The sequence below is a fragment of the Anguilla anguilla genome, chromosome 18 (assembly GCF_013347855.1).
Source record: "Anguilla anguilla isolate fAngAng1 chromosome 18, fAngAng1.pri, whole genome shotgun sequence".
Taxonomy (NCBI): domain Eukaryota; kingdom Metazoa; phylum Chordata; class Actinopteri; order Anguilliformes; family Anguillidae; genus Anguilla; species Anguilla anguilla.
Genome location: NC_049218.1, coordinates 26936088 through 26957940, shown reverse-complemented (window position 1 = coordinate 26957940; position 21853 = coordinate 26936088). Strand labels below are relative to the sequence as shown.

General features: G+C 47.1%; 1 protein-coding gene and 1 long non-coding RNA gene across 4 annotated transcripts in view; one reads left to right on the top strand and one right to left on the bottom strand.

The window, feature by feature from the left end:
* macrod2 (mono-ADP ribosylhydrolase 2) overlaps positions 1-21853 on the bottom strand; it is a 562649-nt gene that overhangs the window by 408587 nt on the left and 132209 nt on the right. The gene's annotated exons all lie outside the window — the stretch shown is intronic.
* On the top strand, positions 4051-6712 carry LOC118218063. The gene is made up of 3 exons (XR_004763356.1): positions 4051-4585; positions 4906-5147; positions 6000-6712. It is a non-coding gene; the product is annotated as an uncharacterized LOC118218063 (long non-coding RNA).

The window sequence follows — 21853 nt, the reverse complement described above, 5'->3', positions numbered from 1 at the left end:
CGGTTTTATAGAGTTGCTAGGAAACGCCCCCCCCCCCCCCCCCCCCCGTTCCCCCCATTTTGGGTTTTTGGGTTTGAGTAAGAGGCCTTTGTGAGCGCGAGAGAAAACACACCTGCAATCACAAGCCCGGCTGCAGACGCGCGCGGCAGGAAACAGAGCGGCTTCGGCCTCGTCTGCAACCGCCGCCGGGCAGGAAGGGGGAGCGGGGGACCACTTCCTGTGCGAGACAACACTTTCGCTGAGTCCCGCGAGCAGCGGGGGCGGAGCCACGCGCGGGGGACGGGGGGGGAAGGAAGCCTTTAATCACACGGTGCGTCTCCTTCCAGAACAGCTTTACGAGCTCTGAGCGGGAAACGAGTAGCGCTGGACGAGGTGAACACTGAGCGGCGCCCCCGCCCCCTCACCCCGCCCCCTCGACCAATCGGCCGCCGAACCAGGGTCACCGGGAGCCTCGGTAGCGGTCGCAGCCGCGGGCCGTAAATCCCGGTCCCTAATTGGTCCCCCGGCTCGCCGACAGACAGCCGGTCGTTAGCGAGCGTCACGCGGAGACGCGAAAGCCGCCGGCCCTCTGACACGCGCTCGCGCACGCGCTCCCGCTTCCTGCGCCCTCTTTCAACTCCCCGCCGCGAGAACAGGCCGCCGCATCGTGCCAAAGCGCCGCTCGCCGTCCGGAGGGGGGCATGAAGGCGGCCACTGTGTCCCGGAAAACCTCCGAAAAAAACTCCGGCTCGAACAAGGAAAAAGAAAAAACACAAGAAACGGCTCAGAAGTCTCGGAAAATCTGCACCCGATTTGCGCAGGGTTTTTTTTTTTTTTTTAACGAGATTTTCCCACGTGGACGCAAAGGCAGGAACTCCTCAACCCATTCGCCACGCAGCCGCGGAGCAGTGAACTAGGCGCTTCCGCTGACTGGATAATCAGCGCCGTTGCCGTGGATCCCCAGCGCGTGCGGCTGAGTGCGAGTGTGAGAACGGCAGATGTGAGGTTTTAAATGTGCTGAAAGCTTGACTGGCTCAAAGCAAACGTCAAACGGGCATCAGGGAAAATCAGCACGCTCGTCGTGATCGAGTGTTGCCTGGACGACCGATAACCTGTCACACGTGTGACTCACATCTCACAAAATCAATATTTCTTGTGTTTATCATATCAAACGCCCATTAAATGGCATCACATCGCGTTCCATGATAAGAATTTGAATAAATAAATAAATTCATCCTCATTTCCTCAATAAATGTACCTTTGTAATAGTAAAATCGAATTCATGCGTTAAAATCCAAGCCCGCTGTTAAATACGTTGTCACGGGCGACAACCGTTTCTGACAAATACGCGACACGCGCTCTGGAAGATGACAGCTAAGCTGATGGCCGACAGGAAGCAGTGGCTGACCGGAACAGAGTTCCTGTTCTGATAGTCATTAGGCGTTCCCGGCCCTCTGAGCCGAGCAGCCCGCCACGGCTCTCCACCACCGCCGCCGCCGCGTATCCCAGCGGGCGAACGCTCGCCGAGCCGGAAACCCGCCGCACAACGGCCTTATGGGGGAAAAAACCAGCGAAAGGAAGCTCCACGAGTCCGGGCAAGCACCCCAAACACGCAATCTCTTATCTGATCACATCGCCGGAGTGAAAATGACATACGTGTCATCCCCAGCACACGAGAATCTTCTCCAATACATACTTCTGATACATCTTGAAGTCGCTTAATACAAAAACAAAATAAATGTGAATCATTATATATATATTCAGTATATATGTGGGATGTGTGTACACACACACACACACACACATATATATATATGAGATGCATATACATATATATGTATATATTTGGGAGGGATGTAGAATGCCTGTAATGTAATGGGAAAGCTACCTCACTATGTGTCTTTGCTCTCCTGGGTGAAGACACAAAACATTCTTTCGCCGAACTTTGCATGAACTGATACCCGGCTCTTGTAAAAAAAAAAAAGGGAAAGAAAGTGAGCGTATTTCTTATTTTGCAGGCATTAAAGATGCATGTGTCTTCCCCGCGCGGGCGCGCGGTCACGCTCAGGGAGTCACAGCGGCTCTTTGGTTCTTTATCGCGGGGGGGGAGGGGTCCCGGGGGGGGGCTCTTTAGGCAGGCAGCCGGGGAAACGCGATCGGCGGTGTCAGAGTCCGCCGCGCGCCGCCCGAACGCATCGCGCCTCCCCCCGGCACCGCTACCTCCTGCGCCTCCTCCCGCGCCTCCTCCTCCTGCCACCGCGGCGCTCGTTAATATATATACGGGTGAAAGCCCGGGACGGTCTCCTCCGCCTTACCGTGTGTGTGTGGTTACCACTATCCACCGTGAACGAGGATGAGGAGGGAGGAGGAGGGAGGAAGGAGGATGAGGATGAGGAGGGAGGAAGGGGGGAGGAAGGAGGATGAGGAGGGAGGAAGGAGGGAGGGAGGAAGGAGGATGAGGAGGGAGGAAGGAGGGTGAGGAGGAGGAGGGAGGGAAGGAGGGTGAGGAGGATGAGGGAGGGAAGGAGGAAGGAGGGGAGAGAGGAGGGAGGACGCGTTCCCCCTCGTACGTTCGGGTGTCGTGACTTGCGGCGTGCTTCTTTGCAACCCAATGAGATTAATGACAGAAGTGCCATTAATTCAAGGGAGCTGCAAATTCAGAGAAACAATCCCCCAAACCTCAACTCCAAGTGAGCAACAGCAAAAAGCTATCAGAAATATATTCAACATTTCCCTATGAATGAAACAAATTGGACTGTAATCTGGCTATGCAAAGATGTTATGAAAAGAAACGGTATGCTTTCGGGACGGTGTGCTTTGTCATTAAAAACGACAACGTTAACCTGTCTGAAGACTGAGCAGGGCGGGTTTTGCCGTACACACAGGGTGGCACAGAGCCCGGTGAAGCGCTGAGTTGAGTTTGCGTGCCACGGTTCACCACAGGAAGTCTATCTGACGTCTGCGCAGATCCTCAGAAGCTTAGAACTTCTCTGAATTTCAGTTCAGCAAGCTTGTCCCCATAAGAGAAGAAAAGGTCGGTTTTTCATGGAACTTCATTTACACTATTTTTCGTTCTCTTATGAAATAGATTTCCAGAGTCGATAAACTCACAGAGAGTAGAAGTCCTGTACTCTTCTAAATAGTGAATTGCCCAATTCTAATGCTAAATTGTAATACTACATTAGCAGGTTTTGATCATTACCTTAATGCTATAAAGCACGAGGATGAAGTACATTCCATACGCTAATGCACCAAGAAAATTGACTTCTTTCTCAGTAATAGGTACTACTCAGCTGAGGCACGAAATAGCAATAACAAAATTATATTCAATTCAATTCAATCACACAGTTATTTTTTAAAAAGTTATTTCTTGGGCAAAATACAAAAATTAACGCAGGCACACACACGCACACACATACATGCACACACACACGCACACACAAACACGCCCACGTGCACACACACACGCACGCACACACACACACGCACACACACGCGCACACACAAACACGCCCACGTGCGCACACACGCACGCACACACAAACACGCCCACGTGCGCACACACACACGCATGCACACACGCGCACACAAACACGCCCACGTGCGCACACACACGCAGGCACACACGCACACAAACACCCACACGCACAGACACGCGCACACACACACACACATACACACACGCACGCAAACAGCACATATTTTCACTAGCACTCATACGCCCATTCCCACATTCACAGGGGTTTGTGTAAGAGTGCGATTGCATAAATCGGGGTGGTGGTAGTTCGGTCTTACAGTAAAGCGCTTTGGCAGGAAAAGAGTGCAGCCGGAGAGCTTTCGGGAAAGGTGGGAGTTTTCCGGGAGGCGTGAGCGTGTCTGCGAGCCGGCGGAATAAGAGTCATGAGACCACCACAGACGCGCGGTCCGCGAAGCCTCCGTGAGCTCCGACTCGACTTCATCTTCGGATCGACGTCTCGCCCTCCGCCCGACACCTTGTTATTATAAATTTGCACGCCGTTGTGGATTTGCGTGGGTAACCAGGCAACGACGGTCGCACGCAACGCGTTTTTTTTTTTTTTTTTTTTTTGAGGAAAACACATTCCATTCACAGCGTCTCGATCTCCCGATCGAGAAGCGCTCGCATCAGATCGTTCCACCTGTGGAAATTACCGCGTCAGAGGCCGCCGGTCGCAAGTTTAAGGTTTCAAAAAAAAAAAAAAAAGCAGAAAGAAGCGATATTATGAGCCTCCGGCATTGATCGCGGATCAGTATTCGCCTCATGCGAAGAAAAGAAAATCATTGGGGTTGCTCTAATAAATACTTGAGGGCGAGAAGAAAGGATGTGTGAAAAGACCGGGGCGGCGGAAAGAGCCGGCAGCCATTTCGGCTCACACAATGACACGGCGGCGGCTTCTTCCCGGTGCCCTGTGTCACACGCACAGCGCCGCCTCGCCCGCCGCAAGACCTTCACAGTCCAGCGCTCCTGCTGTCTGTCTGCCCGCGAAGCGAAGCTCTTTCTCTGTACAGAAAATAAACAACACAGGCAGCCTTTGCCAAGACGGGAAAATCGGTCCACCCGTTAAACCGAGCGTCCTCGACCGCTAAAGTAGGTTCTCTGCTAATTTTTTTTTTTTCATTATTTTGTTTTTAAAAAAAACAATAGTCATGAATTCTCATAAAACTTTTAATAAGTTTGAAAATGGAAAGCTCTACGGGGCGGCTAGTGCGCTACGGACATCGGTATTAAATCTTTAGCCGCAAGTAGGCTAACGGGCACTGCGTTTTCACGCCTCTCGCGTCCTACCGCACTCATCACGACTGGGAGACGGGCGGAGTTCGAGCATCATCCGCAGCGCTAGCTAGCCCTCCCAGGAACTCTGCTATGGCACAAGGCCTGAAGCCTGTTCCGTTTTTCTCCCGCTCCAGGTGGAATGCCAACAAATGACCGAGTCGGGTCCCTGGAAGAGCGCCATGATAGCACGGCAACGGTTTCCCTGGCGATGGTTTCACAAACTGTTCCGCATACAGCTAGAACGCATCATCAGATCTAATGCCATTCTCTAGGCAATGATGGAAACTACATAAACGACGATGCCACCATCCAACAGTTTTTTTCTTTTTTTCTCCTTTTGATAGTTTCAAGAAGATGGATTTGGAAAAGTCCAGGGGTAAGGTAGTGCTTCTTAAATGGCGCCTGTCCATCCCGCGTCGAACACCCTCACACAGCACATACTTTGACCCGAGGGCGGTGTTCCAAATGCAAGCGGAATTCTGCTTCCATTGCTGTCTGCCTGAAGGGGTTTGTACAGGCCCACCACCCAACTGACGCATTCCAACACTCCCCCCGGTCAGAGATCACAGTCTCCCCAAAAAAAGAAACTAAGACATGTCTGCTTTCCACCCAGAAACAACTGCAGGATGACTGGGAGCATGGCGAGAGCGAAAATATGCCCGACAGTCTGGGGGTCTAAATGTAGACTTTGCGGCTGGCACTCTTTCTGGAGGGTGCAGACCTGCCCGCAGCGATGCCTGGGGGAGGAGGGGAGGGGGGGTTCTGCCTGTGGGACATCACTGCCTCAACCGTCACGCTCCAACAATCCCCTCAGGTGGGTCGGGCACCCACGGTCAGCCTGCTCAAACTGTGCACAAAGGGGGGGCGGGGGGGGGGGGGGGGGGGGGCTCCGACTCAGCGCCTGTGAACTGGCTAGCAAAAAGAGGCAGCGGTTCGACTTTGCCGTTCTGGGGGAGAGAGTGTGCTTGTCTGCACTAAAACTGGCCATTCAAAATTGTGAGGAAAAAATATGTGAAATGAAGCATTTCACTTTTACAACCCTGGCTTCCCTCCATTTCCCACACAGAAGCTCAAGATATCACCCCTCGAGCTACATAACCATTGCACAGGTGGCAGGTTACATTAACATTTTATTACTGATGTGACTATTATTATTATTATTATTATTATTATTATTGTTGTTGTTTGTTTATTTATTTCTATTATTTTTACTTTTTATTTAATCTAGTGATCGTATTATTGTTAGCAGACAGACGCTCCTGTTTCTGCTGACCTGGCGGCTCATGTATCCATGAGGACATGCAGGGAGCGCACACGCTCAGAGCCGCCCACACCGCGCCGCATCACAAGAGGCCGGCCAATCAGACGAGCCCCCAGCAAGGCTCCATCCAGCCCGGCCAGAGATCTCCATCCCCCACAGCCCGGTGGAATCAATGTGCCTGTAATCAAGAGGTTGTCAGTTTTGACTCCCCAGCCAGGCAGTGATATTTCGCCTTAGAGCTTCAGAGCTTCAAACGCTCAGCTGTATACACATGTAATATGTGAAAAGGCAAGACCTGCCAATAAATGCATAACCATAAATAATAACAAAAATTCTTTATAATGATGATTTTCTCTTCTCTCTTATTATTGCTGGGGACAGTACAGAGTTCTCAGCACATAGGAAGCTGTGTTGCAGCAAGCATTGAGCACTGTAGGTGCTAGGTTGATAAATCGCGATGTGAACTTGAAATGAAAAGGATGAATGGTTTTGATAAAACCGCTCATGCTGTAATTTACTTCCCACTCCCGGATAAGAATAAAATGATCTTGCATCTCAAAAAAAAAAAGAAAAAAAAAAAGGCCATTGAAAATTTGTCTCATGCTGTTTTAATCCAATACGACACATTTTCTACAGAAAAGCCTATTTGAAAATATAAATTGAATTATAATGATTCTACTAACTCTGCCAGGCTCATGTTTTAGGTATATGAATAAGGTATTAAATGTGATGGGGTGTGACTGCACACGCACAGGACTAGTGTGGGAGGAGATTATTTTACATACATGTTTAAGACTGCTTCCTCAGACCCATATTAAGCATATTTCTAGACTAAAATGGTGTGTCTTTAGCGGAGAGATGGCAGCAAGCTTTCTTTGAGCCCAGGAGCAGGATTAAACTGGGCCACGAGAAACCGACCCTGAACCTTTACAAGCCTAACAATTCATATAACAGCTAAAATACAACAATAACCGTGAGACAGGCAGCTGCAGAAATCACGGAAAAAAGTTACAAAGCAATCCCAGCAGTGCCAAATTTGTGACAGGTAAGAAAACATGACGCTAGTGCCAACAGCATTCTACTTTTCGGTCTTGAAAAACTCCTTCTTTGCTTTGGCAGTATGTTTGGGGCCATTGTCCTGCTACAAGGTGAAGTGCCTTCCAATGAGTTTTGAGGTACTTGGTCGGGTCTGAACAAAGACGATGTCTCTGTACACTTCAGAATTCATCCTGCTGCTGCCATCAGCAGTTACATCATCAATAAAGAAAAGCGAACCAGTTCCAGGGACAAGCCATAGCATTACCTCCATCATTTTTCTCAGAAGCGGTGTGCTTTGGATCACGAGCAGTCTCTTTCTTTCTCCACGTTTTTTTGTCTTTCCAATCACTTTGGCAAAAGTTAATTTTCTTCTCATCTGTCCACCAAAAAGTCTGTTCCAGAACTCATTTTTACGTTCTTTATTTAGCAAACTGCAACCTGGCCGTTCCGTTCTTGAGGCTTACCAGTGGTTTGCATCTTGCAGTGAAACCTCTGACGTGATGCTGGTGTGGTCTCTGACACAACTATGCCCACATCCTGGAGAGTGTTCCTTGATCTGTTCGACAGTTGAAAAGGGGTTTTTCGTCACAAGTGAAAGAATTCTTCGGTCATCCAGTATGGTGGCCTTCCATGGTCTACCAGGTTGTTTGCTACTGTTGAGCTCACTAGTGTGTTCTTGCGTCTGAACAATGTTTTGGCTATGTCTCGGTCTGCTTTACTAGTATTGACACTTACTCATTTCTTATGTTTCTCAAGTTCAACACACTCCAAATTCAAATTCCAAACCTAGAATCAACTCTAGACAACTATAGACCTTTTACTAGCTTTCTTTTCATGAACTACTGATGCAAAGACACACAGCTGGCCAAGAAACAGCTGAGTGGCCAATTGTCCCATTACCTTTGCTTCACTAAAATGGGGGGACTAAGTACAAAAAGAGCTGCAATTCCTACAATACTTGCCTGATATGGATGCATATACCCTCAAATCACAGCTGACAGTCTACACTTCAATCTCATAATCATTGTTTTATTATATTGCATGAGGTACAGTGTGAAATTAAATCACACCGAAAATGTGAAAAAAATACATACATGCTGGTCTGACCAGCTGCCTGTACTTCATTTAATCTAAACATTTGAAAAACAATGAATCTCTATTAATAGTTTTTGCCATCAGTGTTTTATGTGTCATAGTACACCTAAATTAAACACAACGTGCAGAACTATAAATCTTAATGAGGTGGATATATTGTGTTTTCATTTCAACAGTGTACAAAGAAGGCATTTTCAAACTTTTTTTTGAATGTTTTTATCTGTTCTTTTCTTACGCCCTTCCTTGCACAAGTTACAGTGACAGCCCTGACTCTCCTGTTCTCCACATGTCCTGCTCGAGGCTGGACAGTTCTGAAGAGACGCGGCCGCATTAGAAGCATGAATCGTCACTCCCGCCGGCACCCGTTCGCCGAACGAGAAGAAGCGTGCCGTTAAATATCATTATTACAGGTACAGGGAAAATGACAAAATGACTGGCGATGGGCTGAGTGTCCCCGTCCCGCCATCGCGAAGCGAGCGCGGCCTTCTGGGAAAATCGCAGCCGCGCCCGATAATTTCAGCGTGGCGGGCGGATAGCCGCCCCGTTTCCTTTTAAAGAAAGCGGGCCCCCGAACCCTTTTCTTCTGGATGAAGGAGATAACGCGGCGCGCTCCGCCAGGCGACCGCGGCTTTTAAGCGCTTTCCCGTCCGTCCGACCGAAAGAACCTGGAGCCGAACGTAAACAAAAGGTGAACCTGAACGATAGCAAAGAAGAGCGAGAAAGAAAGAAGAAAAAAAAAGCCGCCTCTTCCGGGCGATAAAACTAAAGGTGACGAAGGTGAGGAGGCCGAACGGAGCACGGAGAGGAGGGACAGAAGCTCGAAGGAGGACCCCTCCCCCGCAGAGACGCCTAATTGCACGGGATAATTGGCTGTGCGTTACATTGTGCTTTATTTCTCGCTCGAGACATTCACCGCAAGCCAAAAAACTATTTACTCTGCACGTTTGTCATGATTGAACACAAAGCCCCTGGTTAATGCCGGAAGACCCAATTTGCACATAGATTTATGTAAATGAGCTGGAAAGCTTAGGAAGGGAAACGTAAACTACAGCATATGGGGGGATGGCACGACACACACACACACACATGCACACGACACAAACACACACACAGGCATGCACACTACACAAAAACACACACGCACATGCACGCACGCGACACAAGCACGCACATGCACACACAAAGGCACACGCACACACATGCACACACAAAGGCACACGCACACGACACAAATACACACACGCACGCACATGCACGTGTACACACACACAGAACACAAACACACATGCACACACACACACACAATACTCAGTATTATAGAATTTTATGGGGCTGTTACTAGGAAGTCACAGACATTAAACAGTCTTATAAAAGGATGCCTTCCCAAAGCATGTCTGCATTTCAAAATCTGCAGTTACTTGCACTCACAATATATTTGACTTACAAGCATCCCAGTCACACGGTGATGATTTAAATTCTCATTGTTGCTAAAATCCCATTATCGAAAGAACAGGAAAACACAATTACCGAACACCGCGATTAAGATCACCGCAAATGGGGCAAACATCAACGCCCTTCTCCGCGCTCCCTAATTGGACGTTTCCTTGAGCGGCTAAGTGGAGATTTCCATCGGGGGCGAGGCGAGGCGCAAACTTTCGGCGAACGTGTTCCCTTTGCACCTCTGCCCCGGCCCGGAGAAGGAAAACCGCGAATAATCAACTTCTGCGAGAAATGTGCCCAAAAAACAGGCAGTGCTGTACCACGAGCTCTGCGAACAGACAAAACAGCGGGGCGACATAGCTCAGGAGGTAAGAGCGCTTGTCGGGCAGTCGGAGGGTTGCCGGTTCGATCCCCCGCCCTGGGCGTGTCGAAGTGTCCCTGAGCAAGACACCTAACCCCCAACTGCTCCGGTGAATGAGAGGCATCAATTGTAAAGCGCTTTGGATAAAAGCGCTACATAAATGCAGTCCATTTACCATTCCATTTAGAAACGGGCATCAAATATTAACATGAAGAAAAGGCACACCAACGAGACGGTGGAGAGTGGGGGTAAAAAAAGCACTATATGAACATTCTGGATAGCGATTGGGGGTATTTTGTTTGTTGGGGGATGGGGGGATGGGACGGGCCCGGTCGCTGTCAAAGCTCCAGATGGCGCAGATTGAGAACAGGTTGAGACAGGCTCTCTCATTCGGCCAGTGGCCATCATTACCGCGTCCCCCCCCCCGCCGCCCCCCCCCCCTTCTGACTGCTTTCCCGACAGCTTTTTAAAAAACACCAACCGGCCAAAAGCGTATCGAGCGAGCCTTTTTGAGGGAGACAAAGGGAAAGCCTCTCCTCGATTGAGGCCTCAAGGACGAACTGGCAGGAAAGGTAGACAAAGACCAAGAGGCTTTATCTAATCATTCCCAGGGTCTGAAAAGAGCAACAATGAACTAAAATATTCACATGTAAAAAAAAAAAAAAGACATTCCCTGAATATCATTGAATAAACAAGCTAAAATCTGGGAAAATGGCCAGCGAAAATGTGTCATTTCCTTTGCTGAAGATTCTTTTGGTCACTGTCAGTAATCAGAACTAGTAAATGCTGGCCAGGTGAATCGTCAGTTGTGGCTTCTTTTCAGATCTTCTTTCCTTCTGGCCGCTTTCGCCTTTCTACACCAGCACACTCCGATAAACCGAACCGCGACCACGAACCAGGTTTCACCAGGAGAAGCTCTTGACAATAAACCTTTTGGTCCAAGCACCAAATGCATCAATTCAACCAGAGGAAAGCTCTGCTCTTCTCTCTCCCCAGTGGTAACTTCAGAAGGCTTCCTGTCCGAGGATCACCACGCTCCACGGAGCCAGACAAGCTGGCTCAAATCTTAAGCACGTTCTTTTCCTTCTTGCTTCAGTTTTTTTTTTAGAAAGAGACACACACGCAGCCTACAGCTATCCCGGATAAACGCAACCGGGTCCTTCGTGTAAAAATTAAAACGTCGTCGGATTTGTCGCGTAAAATCCCACGGGAAGGACGAATCCGGCCGCGGCTTTTTTTACGGCGACCTCCGACCTCACCGTGCCAACCAGTCAGGAGAGAGCAATGGCGCCCAGCCCGGAACACGCCTCCGGACAGAAGGCAGCGCCAGCGAAGCTCAGCGCGATGCCTGAATGGCCACATGCCGATGTAATTACAGCGCAAAATGGCTGGGAAAGATTTGTTAGGAATAAAACGAGCACACCAGCAGGCAGCCTGCACAGGAGACCTTTATTTATGCTCCTGAATTACAGCAGTACATTTTGGAAAAGACAAGAGAACAATGGGAAAACTACCAAACCTGAGATATTTATTCTCTGCCTTTTGAATGTTAAGTAGGCAGTGGGTAATTTATATACTATATATATATATATATATATATATACATAGAGAGAGAGAGAGAGAGAGAGAGAGAGTGAGAGAGAGTACATGTCGTGCTGTGAAAAAGTATTTCCCCCCTTCTTGATTTCCTCTATTATTGAATATTTGTCAGACTGAATGGTTTCAGATCTTTAGACAAAATGTACTATTAGACAAAGGGAAACGTTATTATTATTTAATTTATTTATGGCTTGGGCATGTATGGCTGCCCCATCTACTGGCTCACGTCTTCATTGATGATGTAACTACTGACAACAGCAGCAGAATGAATTTTGAAGTATACAGAAGTATCACATCTGCTTAAGTTCAACCAAAAGACACCAAACTCAATGGGCAGCGCTTCATCATTTAAATGGATTTAAAAACCATTTAAATAAAAAGTGAGAATCTGTATATTAAACACATGTGAATTATGTGAACATATATACATAGAAGGTTGTTACTGAAACTCATTAAGATGTTGACTTTGTTACACCAGAAGGAAAACTATGCTTATTCTATGAAAAGAGGATCCAATTTGCCTTTAAAACTCCATCTGTGCCCCTCCCCTCCTGTGCAGCTCAGCAGTTGGGCAGTCCAAGCAATAGCTTGAGTCACGTGAAATAAGAAAGGTTATTGTGATAAATTCATGACACTGGAAATTGGAAAAAAAAGGATAAAATTGAAAAACAGACCCTTTCATTTGACTGGGAAACCTTATCAAATAAACCAGCGTTATTAAAATACAGCGAAACCCCCTGATATATTCAATTTATAAGCCGTGAATAAAAGGCTCTTGCAACAGTGTAATAGTTATCTCGCCAGTGAATTGGAATTTGGCTCCAGATTAGTTTCTTAATGATATTTCTCCCTGAATAAACCAGAAGAATGTGACATCGTCTGGATTAGAGTTGACTTCAAAGGACAAGGACTTTGTGATCACTAATTCAAATGATAATTTTACAGGAACCGCCACCAACTACAAGGAGTCCTTTAACGCTGATCATGTACGGGGCCAGATTACATTCAAACATTACATATATTCACAAGGCATTAAACCGGCGCGTATCAAATGAATGCCACCAAATCTACACGGGCATTTCGAATGGGCGGCAGCAGAGTATAATGGTTAAGGAACCGGGCTTGTATCCTAAAGGTCACGGGTTCGATTCCTGGGTTGGACACTGCTGTTGTACCCTTGACCAAGGTACTCAACCTGCATTGCCCCAGTAGATACCCAGCTGTATAAATGGATGCAATGTAAATGCTATGCTATGCTATGCTATGCATTTACGTACATTAATGCTCTGTAAAGTCGTGTAAGTCGTCGTGTGAGTCGCTCTGGATAAAGCCTCTGTTGGAAACGGCTGTAATGCACTGAAATGTTCTGCGGTGAAAGGGAGCCGAAACGCTCAGCCGGCTCTAAGACGGGGCCCTGAACGGTCTCCGCCCCTCAAAGCCGCGCGCCTTCGCGGGGAGCCGCCGGAGCAAAGGCCGGCCGCTGGTCACGCCGCCGCCGCGCGGCGCCGAAGACGGAGGACGAGCGACGGAGAGGCTCGGCCCGCGGGACACGAGAGCGGGCGGAGCGGCGGCTACGGTTCGCCCGAAAGCTCCGCGAGGCGACCCCCCCCCCCCCCCCTCCCGTCAGGTACCCCTGGCCTCGGACGACGGGCGCCGCGAGCGCCGTGAGCACCGTTAGCTCTGGTGAGCGCCCGTCCGCTAAACCCCTTTACAGAATTACAATGGCTAACATGGTTTGGTGGCGCTGGAGTTGGCAGGAAAAAAGGCCTGGACTGCTGCCTCCTTTTTCTGCTCCTGCCTGTGTGAAGTGGAGAACGGCAGCTTCAAGGCAACTCTAGACATCCGCTCCCCAGATGGGCTTCGTCTTCCTTACTTTTTGAGCCAACATGGCCGCCACACATAACCGGGAGGATAGTCAGCGGAAGTCTATTAAACCCATTCACCAGCTCCTCCAAACAACCCATATGAAAAAAACAGGCTGTAATGTCTTTGAATGTCCAGTACATAGTACTCTAGGCACAGTGCCAGCACAGGATCCATGTGTGGGCAGCCTTTGGTCAGCCCAGCTGTTGTATAAGCAAAATAATGACCCCAGAGCAGGGTATTATGCTGTTTGACTGCCCGATGCGGAGGTAGTATATTTCCCTCCGCGAATGGCATTCAGACTGCACAATGCCCAGCCCCAAGGTCATAATCCTTATATAACGGCTCACCGAGTTTCAAAATGTTTGACTCTACAGCAACGGAAATGTTACTTAAGTATTCCAGCGAACCTCACTTGTCACCATGCACAAACGCATCTTTCTATTTCCTTTCTCAACCAGGTTAGAAAGAAATTGCTAGCTTTATACAAGGTCCATTTCGATGAAACCAAAATGTATAAAATAACCCAGAGAAATAAGCTGAAAATATGCACTTTAACCACATGAATTATTTGATTACAACTGAAAAATTGCAGAATTCAGAGCAAAATTAAGAAAAAATAAGTCTTGGTCCCAAACATTACGGACCTCTCTGTACATAAAGGGAAATTACTTTTGTCCATTCATGTAAGGATTCTTTTTAAATTCTTATAAGAGTTTATGGTTAAGTTTTTCACATTTTTGTATTTATAATTGTTTTATTAAACCTTTACTTAACCAGGAAAACCTCTTTGAGATTAAAAATTTTTATTCCAAGAGTGTCCTGGCCAAGTCAGGCAGCAGCACACATAACATGGTTGCAGACGGACAATATAAAAACAAATTGTAGACAATAAAGAATACAGAAGACAAAAACACAGAAAAAAGACAGCCACGTGTAATTGGATTAATAAGAGCTGAGGCTAAGTCCAACCCACACAGCCTTTGTTCAGCGGGACCAGCGCTCTGTGCTGCCCGACTAACCCCTCTGCGGTCTCGGTGCCCGACTGTAAAGGATCCCCTCGCTCGGTCATCGCACACGTTTACCCAAAGCTTTTCGGTCAGCCCAAACCACATTTTTTAGATTACAGAGGTGCGCCAGGTCCCGCAACCCTCCACCGGTCAGGAAGTAATGCTATATTCCTGAAACCTGTAACTCACCAAAAAAAATAAATAAATAAAAAAGGAAAAGTGAACAAGATTCTCATTTTAGCACATAGGGGCAAAATTCCTTTGAGTTCCCCTAGCATGTCCACATAGCTGTAGTATGTTTTCTTCATCTAACTCTTTCCAAATCTGGGCCCACACAACCACAAGCCCGTGCTAGTTCCCTTTCCCCCCCTCCCAAAATCTTGACCCACAACACAACAAGCCCATGCTAGCCCCCCCCCCCCCCCCCCCCCCCCCCCTCCATCCCTCAGAGAGCGTACCCATTCATTCCTGAATTTAACCTAATCAAGTCTGAATCAAGTAACAGTCCTGTGTCAATCTTGGCAGCCACTCAGGTTGCAGATACCTAATCTCAGCCCGGCTCTCTCGGGCATATTTGAGTCATATATAAATAAAGGAATTGTCTCCTGAAAATATATGATATGTCCCTGCTATGCAGACAACGGGGATATGTTACCACAGGCCTGTCTAGACAGCGAGCATGCTGGCTAGAGGAAAGGTTGGCTTTCTCCTCTTGGTGTATCCAAGCTTTTATTTTTTATTTTATTTGGGGAACAAAAGCATTTCAGACATAAAATAGTAATCAATACCTACATATGACAGTGCATAGCCATTTCCTAGATCCAGTTCATCTGCATATCCAGAGCATTGGACTGGGTTTTTTTACATGAGCCATGGGGAGAAGAAGTACAGCCCTCTTCAATGACACATCTCATTTGGTCAAAATCCTACGGAGGAAAGAAGCACCTTCTAGCTGTTTGAAAGCTAACTGGAATACACAAAGGAAGGGGGGGGGGGGGGGAGAGATTAGCATGAAGCACTAGACCTTGGGTGTCTGGCTGTGTACTAATGTAGTCTATGATCTTTTGGATTCCAATTAAAGGAGGAAAACAGCCCCAAACAGCTGTAAAGAGTAGCCTCGGAGGACAGTGCTAACCTACATCAAATACCAGCAGCTAGTTTAACCGCCACATCTGCTCTGTGCGGAGCGGGGCGACGAGCAGACCATCTGGGCAGGGATCAGGCCCACCCCAACCCACCCCCCCACCCACCCCCAACCCCCCCGGTCTTCCGACATCCAACCGCGCTGCTTGTCAGCTAATACAGCCCCCATGGGGCGAGCGCGTGGCTCGTGCTTGACGCTGTCTGTCACGTCGAAGCGGTCACCGCCTCTATCTTAAAGCACTGACCTGACCCCAACCCTTACCAGACAAGCCCCTCCCCCCCCCCCCCCAACCCACACCAATGAATCAGTCTGGCTTTTATCTCCCTGCTTTACTCAAATGGATGCCATCCCTCCAAACACCGTCCTCCACCCGTAATTTTCCCACCGAGCGCGAGCTGGCACTCAGGTAATGAGCAATGCGTGCGTTAGCCTACATCATAACGACAGCACTCCGTCTTTGACCTGGTCCTTTGTTACTCAAGGTCCAGCTCTTAATGCGTTTAAAGTCTAATGCTTTCTGTGAGATGACAGCTTCTTAAGGGATTGCATTCACACGTATTTACTGCACATGCTTCTCACAGGCATGTAATGTGTGTGATCACATATATGGACATACCCATATGCTGACTTACACACACACACACACGCACACGCACACACATTACTTTCCTTCTTATTCTTCAGGGAGAATAATAATCTCAGAAGTGACTCATGCTGAGTGGGGTGCTGGTACAATGGCTGCGTTAGAAGTGGTCATCATTTCAACTGAAACTGTTGATCCCAGGTCACTGAGCCTCTAAAGTACAACATATTTTAAATACCAAATGCGTTGGATGGTCTTTTAACAATGTGTAGGTCAATGTACTGGCTGGCTTTTTTTTTACACTTAAACTATATGCCACAGGCTTTTTATGGTTAATTAGCAGCACTTAATATCTCACATAATATTAAAGTCAGACTCTACAACATCACCCATTTAATTTAATAAAAACTGGTATATGAGCATGGTTCATTTATAGCAACTAAATAAAAAACATGGCACATTTTGTTTTGGTCATTATTTTCTAAATCCTATTTTAGTGGGCATACTGTTCTAGTGGGCTTGTTGTAGCACACGGTAATTCAATGAGTCATTTCGGACAGGTTTGTCGGTATTAATTTAAAACAGAACATGCACACCTGCCTGTCAGAATCCGCCCAATTAGTTCAGCCCACTGATAGGTGCAAGGCATCATGTAGGAACCTTAACAGACAGTCTCAGTTGATGTAAAATAACTACTCTCTAGCCCTTCTACAGTGAGGAGCACGAACGAAGGGTTCTCGCTCAACCCCATCACGGAGCTTCTCCACCCTAGCTCCCCAGTGGTGAAACAAACTCCCTGTCCCTCTAAAAACCACTCCCTCATTACCCATCGTCCGCCGTGGTCTGAAGATGCATCTCTTCAGACTGTACCTGGACTAACTGCCACCGCTCTGCGGATCATTTCACTTTCATTCCCCTCTTTCATGCCACTCATGTTACATGTACCTCCATTCCAGCACTTATTGCACTTTGTATTATTGTCCTAATGTTGTAGCTTGTGCTGCCCTCTAGTTTGACTTAGCATAGGTCAGAATAATGTTCACTGTGTGAACTGGACTTTGTGTTCTTGGCTATGAATAACTACAAAATGAGTATTGTACCTTCTCGGACCTGTGTTTTGTAGTTGTTCCAATGAACTTTATATGCACTTTTGTACATTGCTTTGGATGAAAGCGTCTGCTAAATAAATGTAATGTAACACAGGCCTCTCCAATCAGCATCAGCAGGAGCCAGACTTATCATCTCACAGCCAATCAGAATCAGCAGAAGCAAGACTGATCATCTCACAGCCAATCAGCATCATCAGGAGCCAGAATGATCATCCCACTGGCCCCAGCAGTATGTAAATTAGTCTAATAGTTTCACAATGCACAGTAGGCAAGGTCCCATCGGATATTGCGTTCTTATTCGTCGGCATTTAATTGTGTTCGTTCCAAAAGCGTAAACGATAAAGATGGCACCTGTCCCACTGTCCTAGGGAAAGATAGTGACCCTTCCCATTTCAGACTCCTGACTTTTTAAGAGCAGCACGCTTGGACAAACATCAGCTCCTACGAACCGCCACTGGAGTAACGGAGCAGGAAGTGGGCGTGGCTGACACCAGGCCCCCGTGCGAAATATCCCCAGTGTCAGCAGATATCGCTGCAGCTCGCAGCCATTTTCCTGCTGAAGACACTTCAGCCTCATTGTGCACACAAGTGAAAATGAACAATAAAAAAAAAAAACACACACACATCTGGAATTCAAATGAATATTCAGGGACACGCTCGCGTGTGTGTATCGAATTTCATGATGCTTGAAATTAAATAAGCTGTGGTTTAGTTGCATGGCGTGTGTAGTACAGTACGTGCAAACATCAGTGCGTTCATTTTGTGTGCGCTTGGAATCTTTCCTCATTATTTAAAAAGAAAAAACATTCCCACTTCTTAGAGATTCAACTGCCAAATCACCTCACAAGAACAGATGAAAGATGAATGTAGTCTAATGATTGTATTATTTTACTGGAATTTTATTTATTTGTTTAAACCTGTCACTCTTGCCCCCTTTGGAGAACACTATAGACAAAAAAAATCATATTTTGATAACCTGTACTCATTATCACGTTAACAAATAGATTGAATAATGAATAGCTGCCAATACATTTCTCATTGTCTCACGATTAAAAGATACCCATGTTGAAGATATGCTGGACTGACTGAGTCACTTTAAGAGCTGTAGCAGTGAGCCGGCTCCATTGCACATGCATTAAAACCTAAAAATCTGCATTCCAAATGACATTCAGGGAAGAAGCGGCCATCTTCAATCTCCTCACAGAAAATAGCAAACATGTGAAATTACTTTATTCTCCATTTCATCAAAACCACTTTCAATTATTTTTGGTCTGTCCATTTTCTTGATAATTTGGACATGGTTCCCGCACATAGTGCAAATGACAAATGGATACGCAGTTTTCGTGGATTGGGTCAAAGCACTATAGTGTACAATGCTAAATAAAGATTTCTGGAGAATTATGCATTAACAGTAAATACATAAATAAATAATATGTTTATATTATCATCTTTACCAACTCACATGCATAATAAAATACAAAAGTTGAAATATTTTGATATAAAATAACATTTGTTATGTTTTCCCTCATAAGTTGTTGCATTTTTGCTATAATATAAACAGTGTGGCATTTTGTATCTGTTATTTTTATTGGGCCAGATATATGTATGTATGTGTGAATACAGTTTTAATTATGTATAAAATGAGACAAGTGCTATAGGGATATTATTGTCTCATCAATTATCATATACAGAAATATGACCCTTACACAAATAAAATGAGATTCACAAATATTTTTTATATTTTACAAACAAAATATGTGTGGTTGGCTGGAGCAGACTGAGTGAAAATAAAACCTATTTGTGGATCCATTTGCCCATTTTGCTATGAAGAATATCCCACAAATCCACAAATTAATGCAAGCCAATCCGCATGTGCCAAGCGAAGCGTACAAATGCGCATTGAGCCATTGTCAAATGAAGGCCCATACATTGGTAAATCTCTTCACAAATAATACCACATGTCAAGAAATTACCATGTATTATTACATGTGTCGGCTATGGAGAGATTTGTGAGCGCAAGAAACATTTGTGAACCATTTGTTTTATTTTTTTTAAACGTGTGAACTGATTATATCTGTCTGCTCGGGAGAGATTTGTTTTGTGAATGCAAAGGCATATTTGTGAACCAATTGTGAGACACAAAAACATGTTTGTGCCTCTCGTATGGTTCATATGATTTATTTAATATTTCGTGAGTCAATAATAACCCCATAAAGCTGTGGCTGTTAAATTGATTGGTTATGTACGGAATTAACAGGAGCCTTTTTCATAAATAATTTGTTTTGGCAAAACAATAGCAAGCGCTGTCATTTATTTATTTATTTACTTATTCATTTATTTATCAAGAGTCAAATTATAATTTAATCCAGTTAAATTATTTCGTTGGGCAGCACAAAGCCCGGTTTACAGGGGGGCGGTTCGGGCTCCGTCTGGCGCAGACGCAGAACGTAACCTCGCTCAAACTCAGGACCCCCCGCTGCGGTGCAGAGACGAGAGAATGTTGCCTTCGCCGCCGCGGCCTCAGCTGTCAGACGCCCCGGCCCGGAGACGCCGTGACATCTGAGCCGGACATTTTCAAGTGAAATTCGGAGCCGCATTAGCAGAAGCCGTGGCAGGCAAATTCCCGTTTCACTTTCCATGCTCTGTTTTACATAACTGAGGGACCTGCGGGCAGGGTTCGAGAACGTACGCGCACAAAAAAAAACAAGGTCAGCGAGTGGCTTAGTCAAACGCCAAACAAACGAGGAGGCTGCTGAATTTGGCAGCGGACTTAACAGCTCACAACTCCACCCAAGTGTTCTCCAGAATATATTATAAATACAGTATCAGAAGGACCTCAGAATCTCTTTAAGCAGCTGTGGAACCACATCTATTGTGCCATATTTATCTAAGGTCTGCATAGCGCGTGACTGGAGCACATCTGGGCCTTTTTTGTTAAGAAAGGCGGTCCCTGCACCGGCGTACCCGACCATCACTGGGGAAACTTGTGAAGAAAGGTCTAGTAAGACCACGTCCCAGACCCCAGCACCGAAGAGCTCTCGTGTCCCGTGAGGGGTCTCCGTACAGAAGCACAGGTAGTTTAAAAGCCTGAGGTTTGAGTCACTCGCTGGCTGCGAGCACAGGGGAAGACCGAGCCAACTGGCGGAAAAATCACCCCGGTCTGACTGACAGACCAGGTCTGGGAGCGGGGCGGGGCGGCGCGGAATCCGTCCGACCGCACAGATCCTTTCGGTGCGGCGCGCGAGGCACTTCAAAGAGGCGCCGCGCTCAAAGCCGAAGCGGAGAGGGGGGGGGAAGGAAAAAAAAAAGAAAAAAAAAACAGCGCTTCAAAAAAGCCGAAGATTAAGTGAGAGCACCAACTCCCAAACAAACGCCGACTGGGGTTTATGTCCTTTTAATTACACCCCACTGCCCGTGCGGCTTCGAACCCCGTCCGGGAGACGGCACGGTTAAGCGGAAAAAATCGCTGTTCAAAGGGAAGCGGGTTGGCAGGGGGGGATAGCGCGAAGTTAATATGGGAGAAAAAGAAAAAAAACGGCTGGCGGTGTTTTATTACAGCAGTACACGCTCCGAGGAAAGCGTGAGAGAGAGAGAGAGACTCGGCAGACACCACCGGGGCGTGTCTGAGGCCAGCGCTGCTCCACGGGGGCCATTTGCTTACGGTTTGAATGAGAAACCTAATGAAGGGAACCGGCTTCGCTAATGGGTTTTGACTGTCAGATCGGCCTCTGAAGAGGCGCGACGAGAACGGACGCTTCGACGCGAGGGCATCGGACTGTTGATCGAGCAGGTCGCGTCCGTGGGCGAAGCTCAGAGGTGCTTCTGTAATCCGTTTGCTGTCCGTTTCTGTTTGACAGCGAATCCGATTGCGAGTCCGTGTCACCGATCTCAAACTTCACACGCTGACAAGAGAACAACAGAGCAGAAAGGAAATCAGGCGTGGCAACAAATTCTAGAACATTCAACACAAAAAAATTGATCAAAATAACTTTAGTTATTAACCACAGAATGACTGCTTGCTACTACCACTACATCAATCACTGTAGACCATCTGGGCGCAGTGGTACGTGTAATATCTCATAGGCATGACTCACATGGTGTGTTTTTTTATGCATGGTGAGATACACATGCATTCCAATGCACTGCTCTGGGTCCTCCCCTCTGAAGATCAGGAATGCTGCTGGTCAGAGGCATCTACCAGCCGTGACCTGCCGGTCGTGGTGCTCGTGACCGTGGAAACGCCATTAAAAAGAGCAGCCATGCATCCCATAGTAAGAACAGACCCGAGCCTGCATGATTTGTACCACACAACCCCACAGAACATGATGAACGACCCACACAGGAAGTAGAGAACGACCTCGCAGGAAGTGGCGAACGATCCCGCAGGATGCGCCACGTGGCCCCGCGGGAAGCGCCGTATGACGCCACAGGAAATGACCTCACAGGCAGCGCCAGATGACAATAGGGTTGGGGGTTGGGGGTTGAGGCCCCAGCACATTGAAGAGATGAAATGTAAACAGTGATTGTTTAAAACAAAGATAACGGAGTCACTTCTGTCCTCCCTTTGTCCTGAACAACC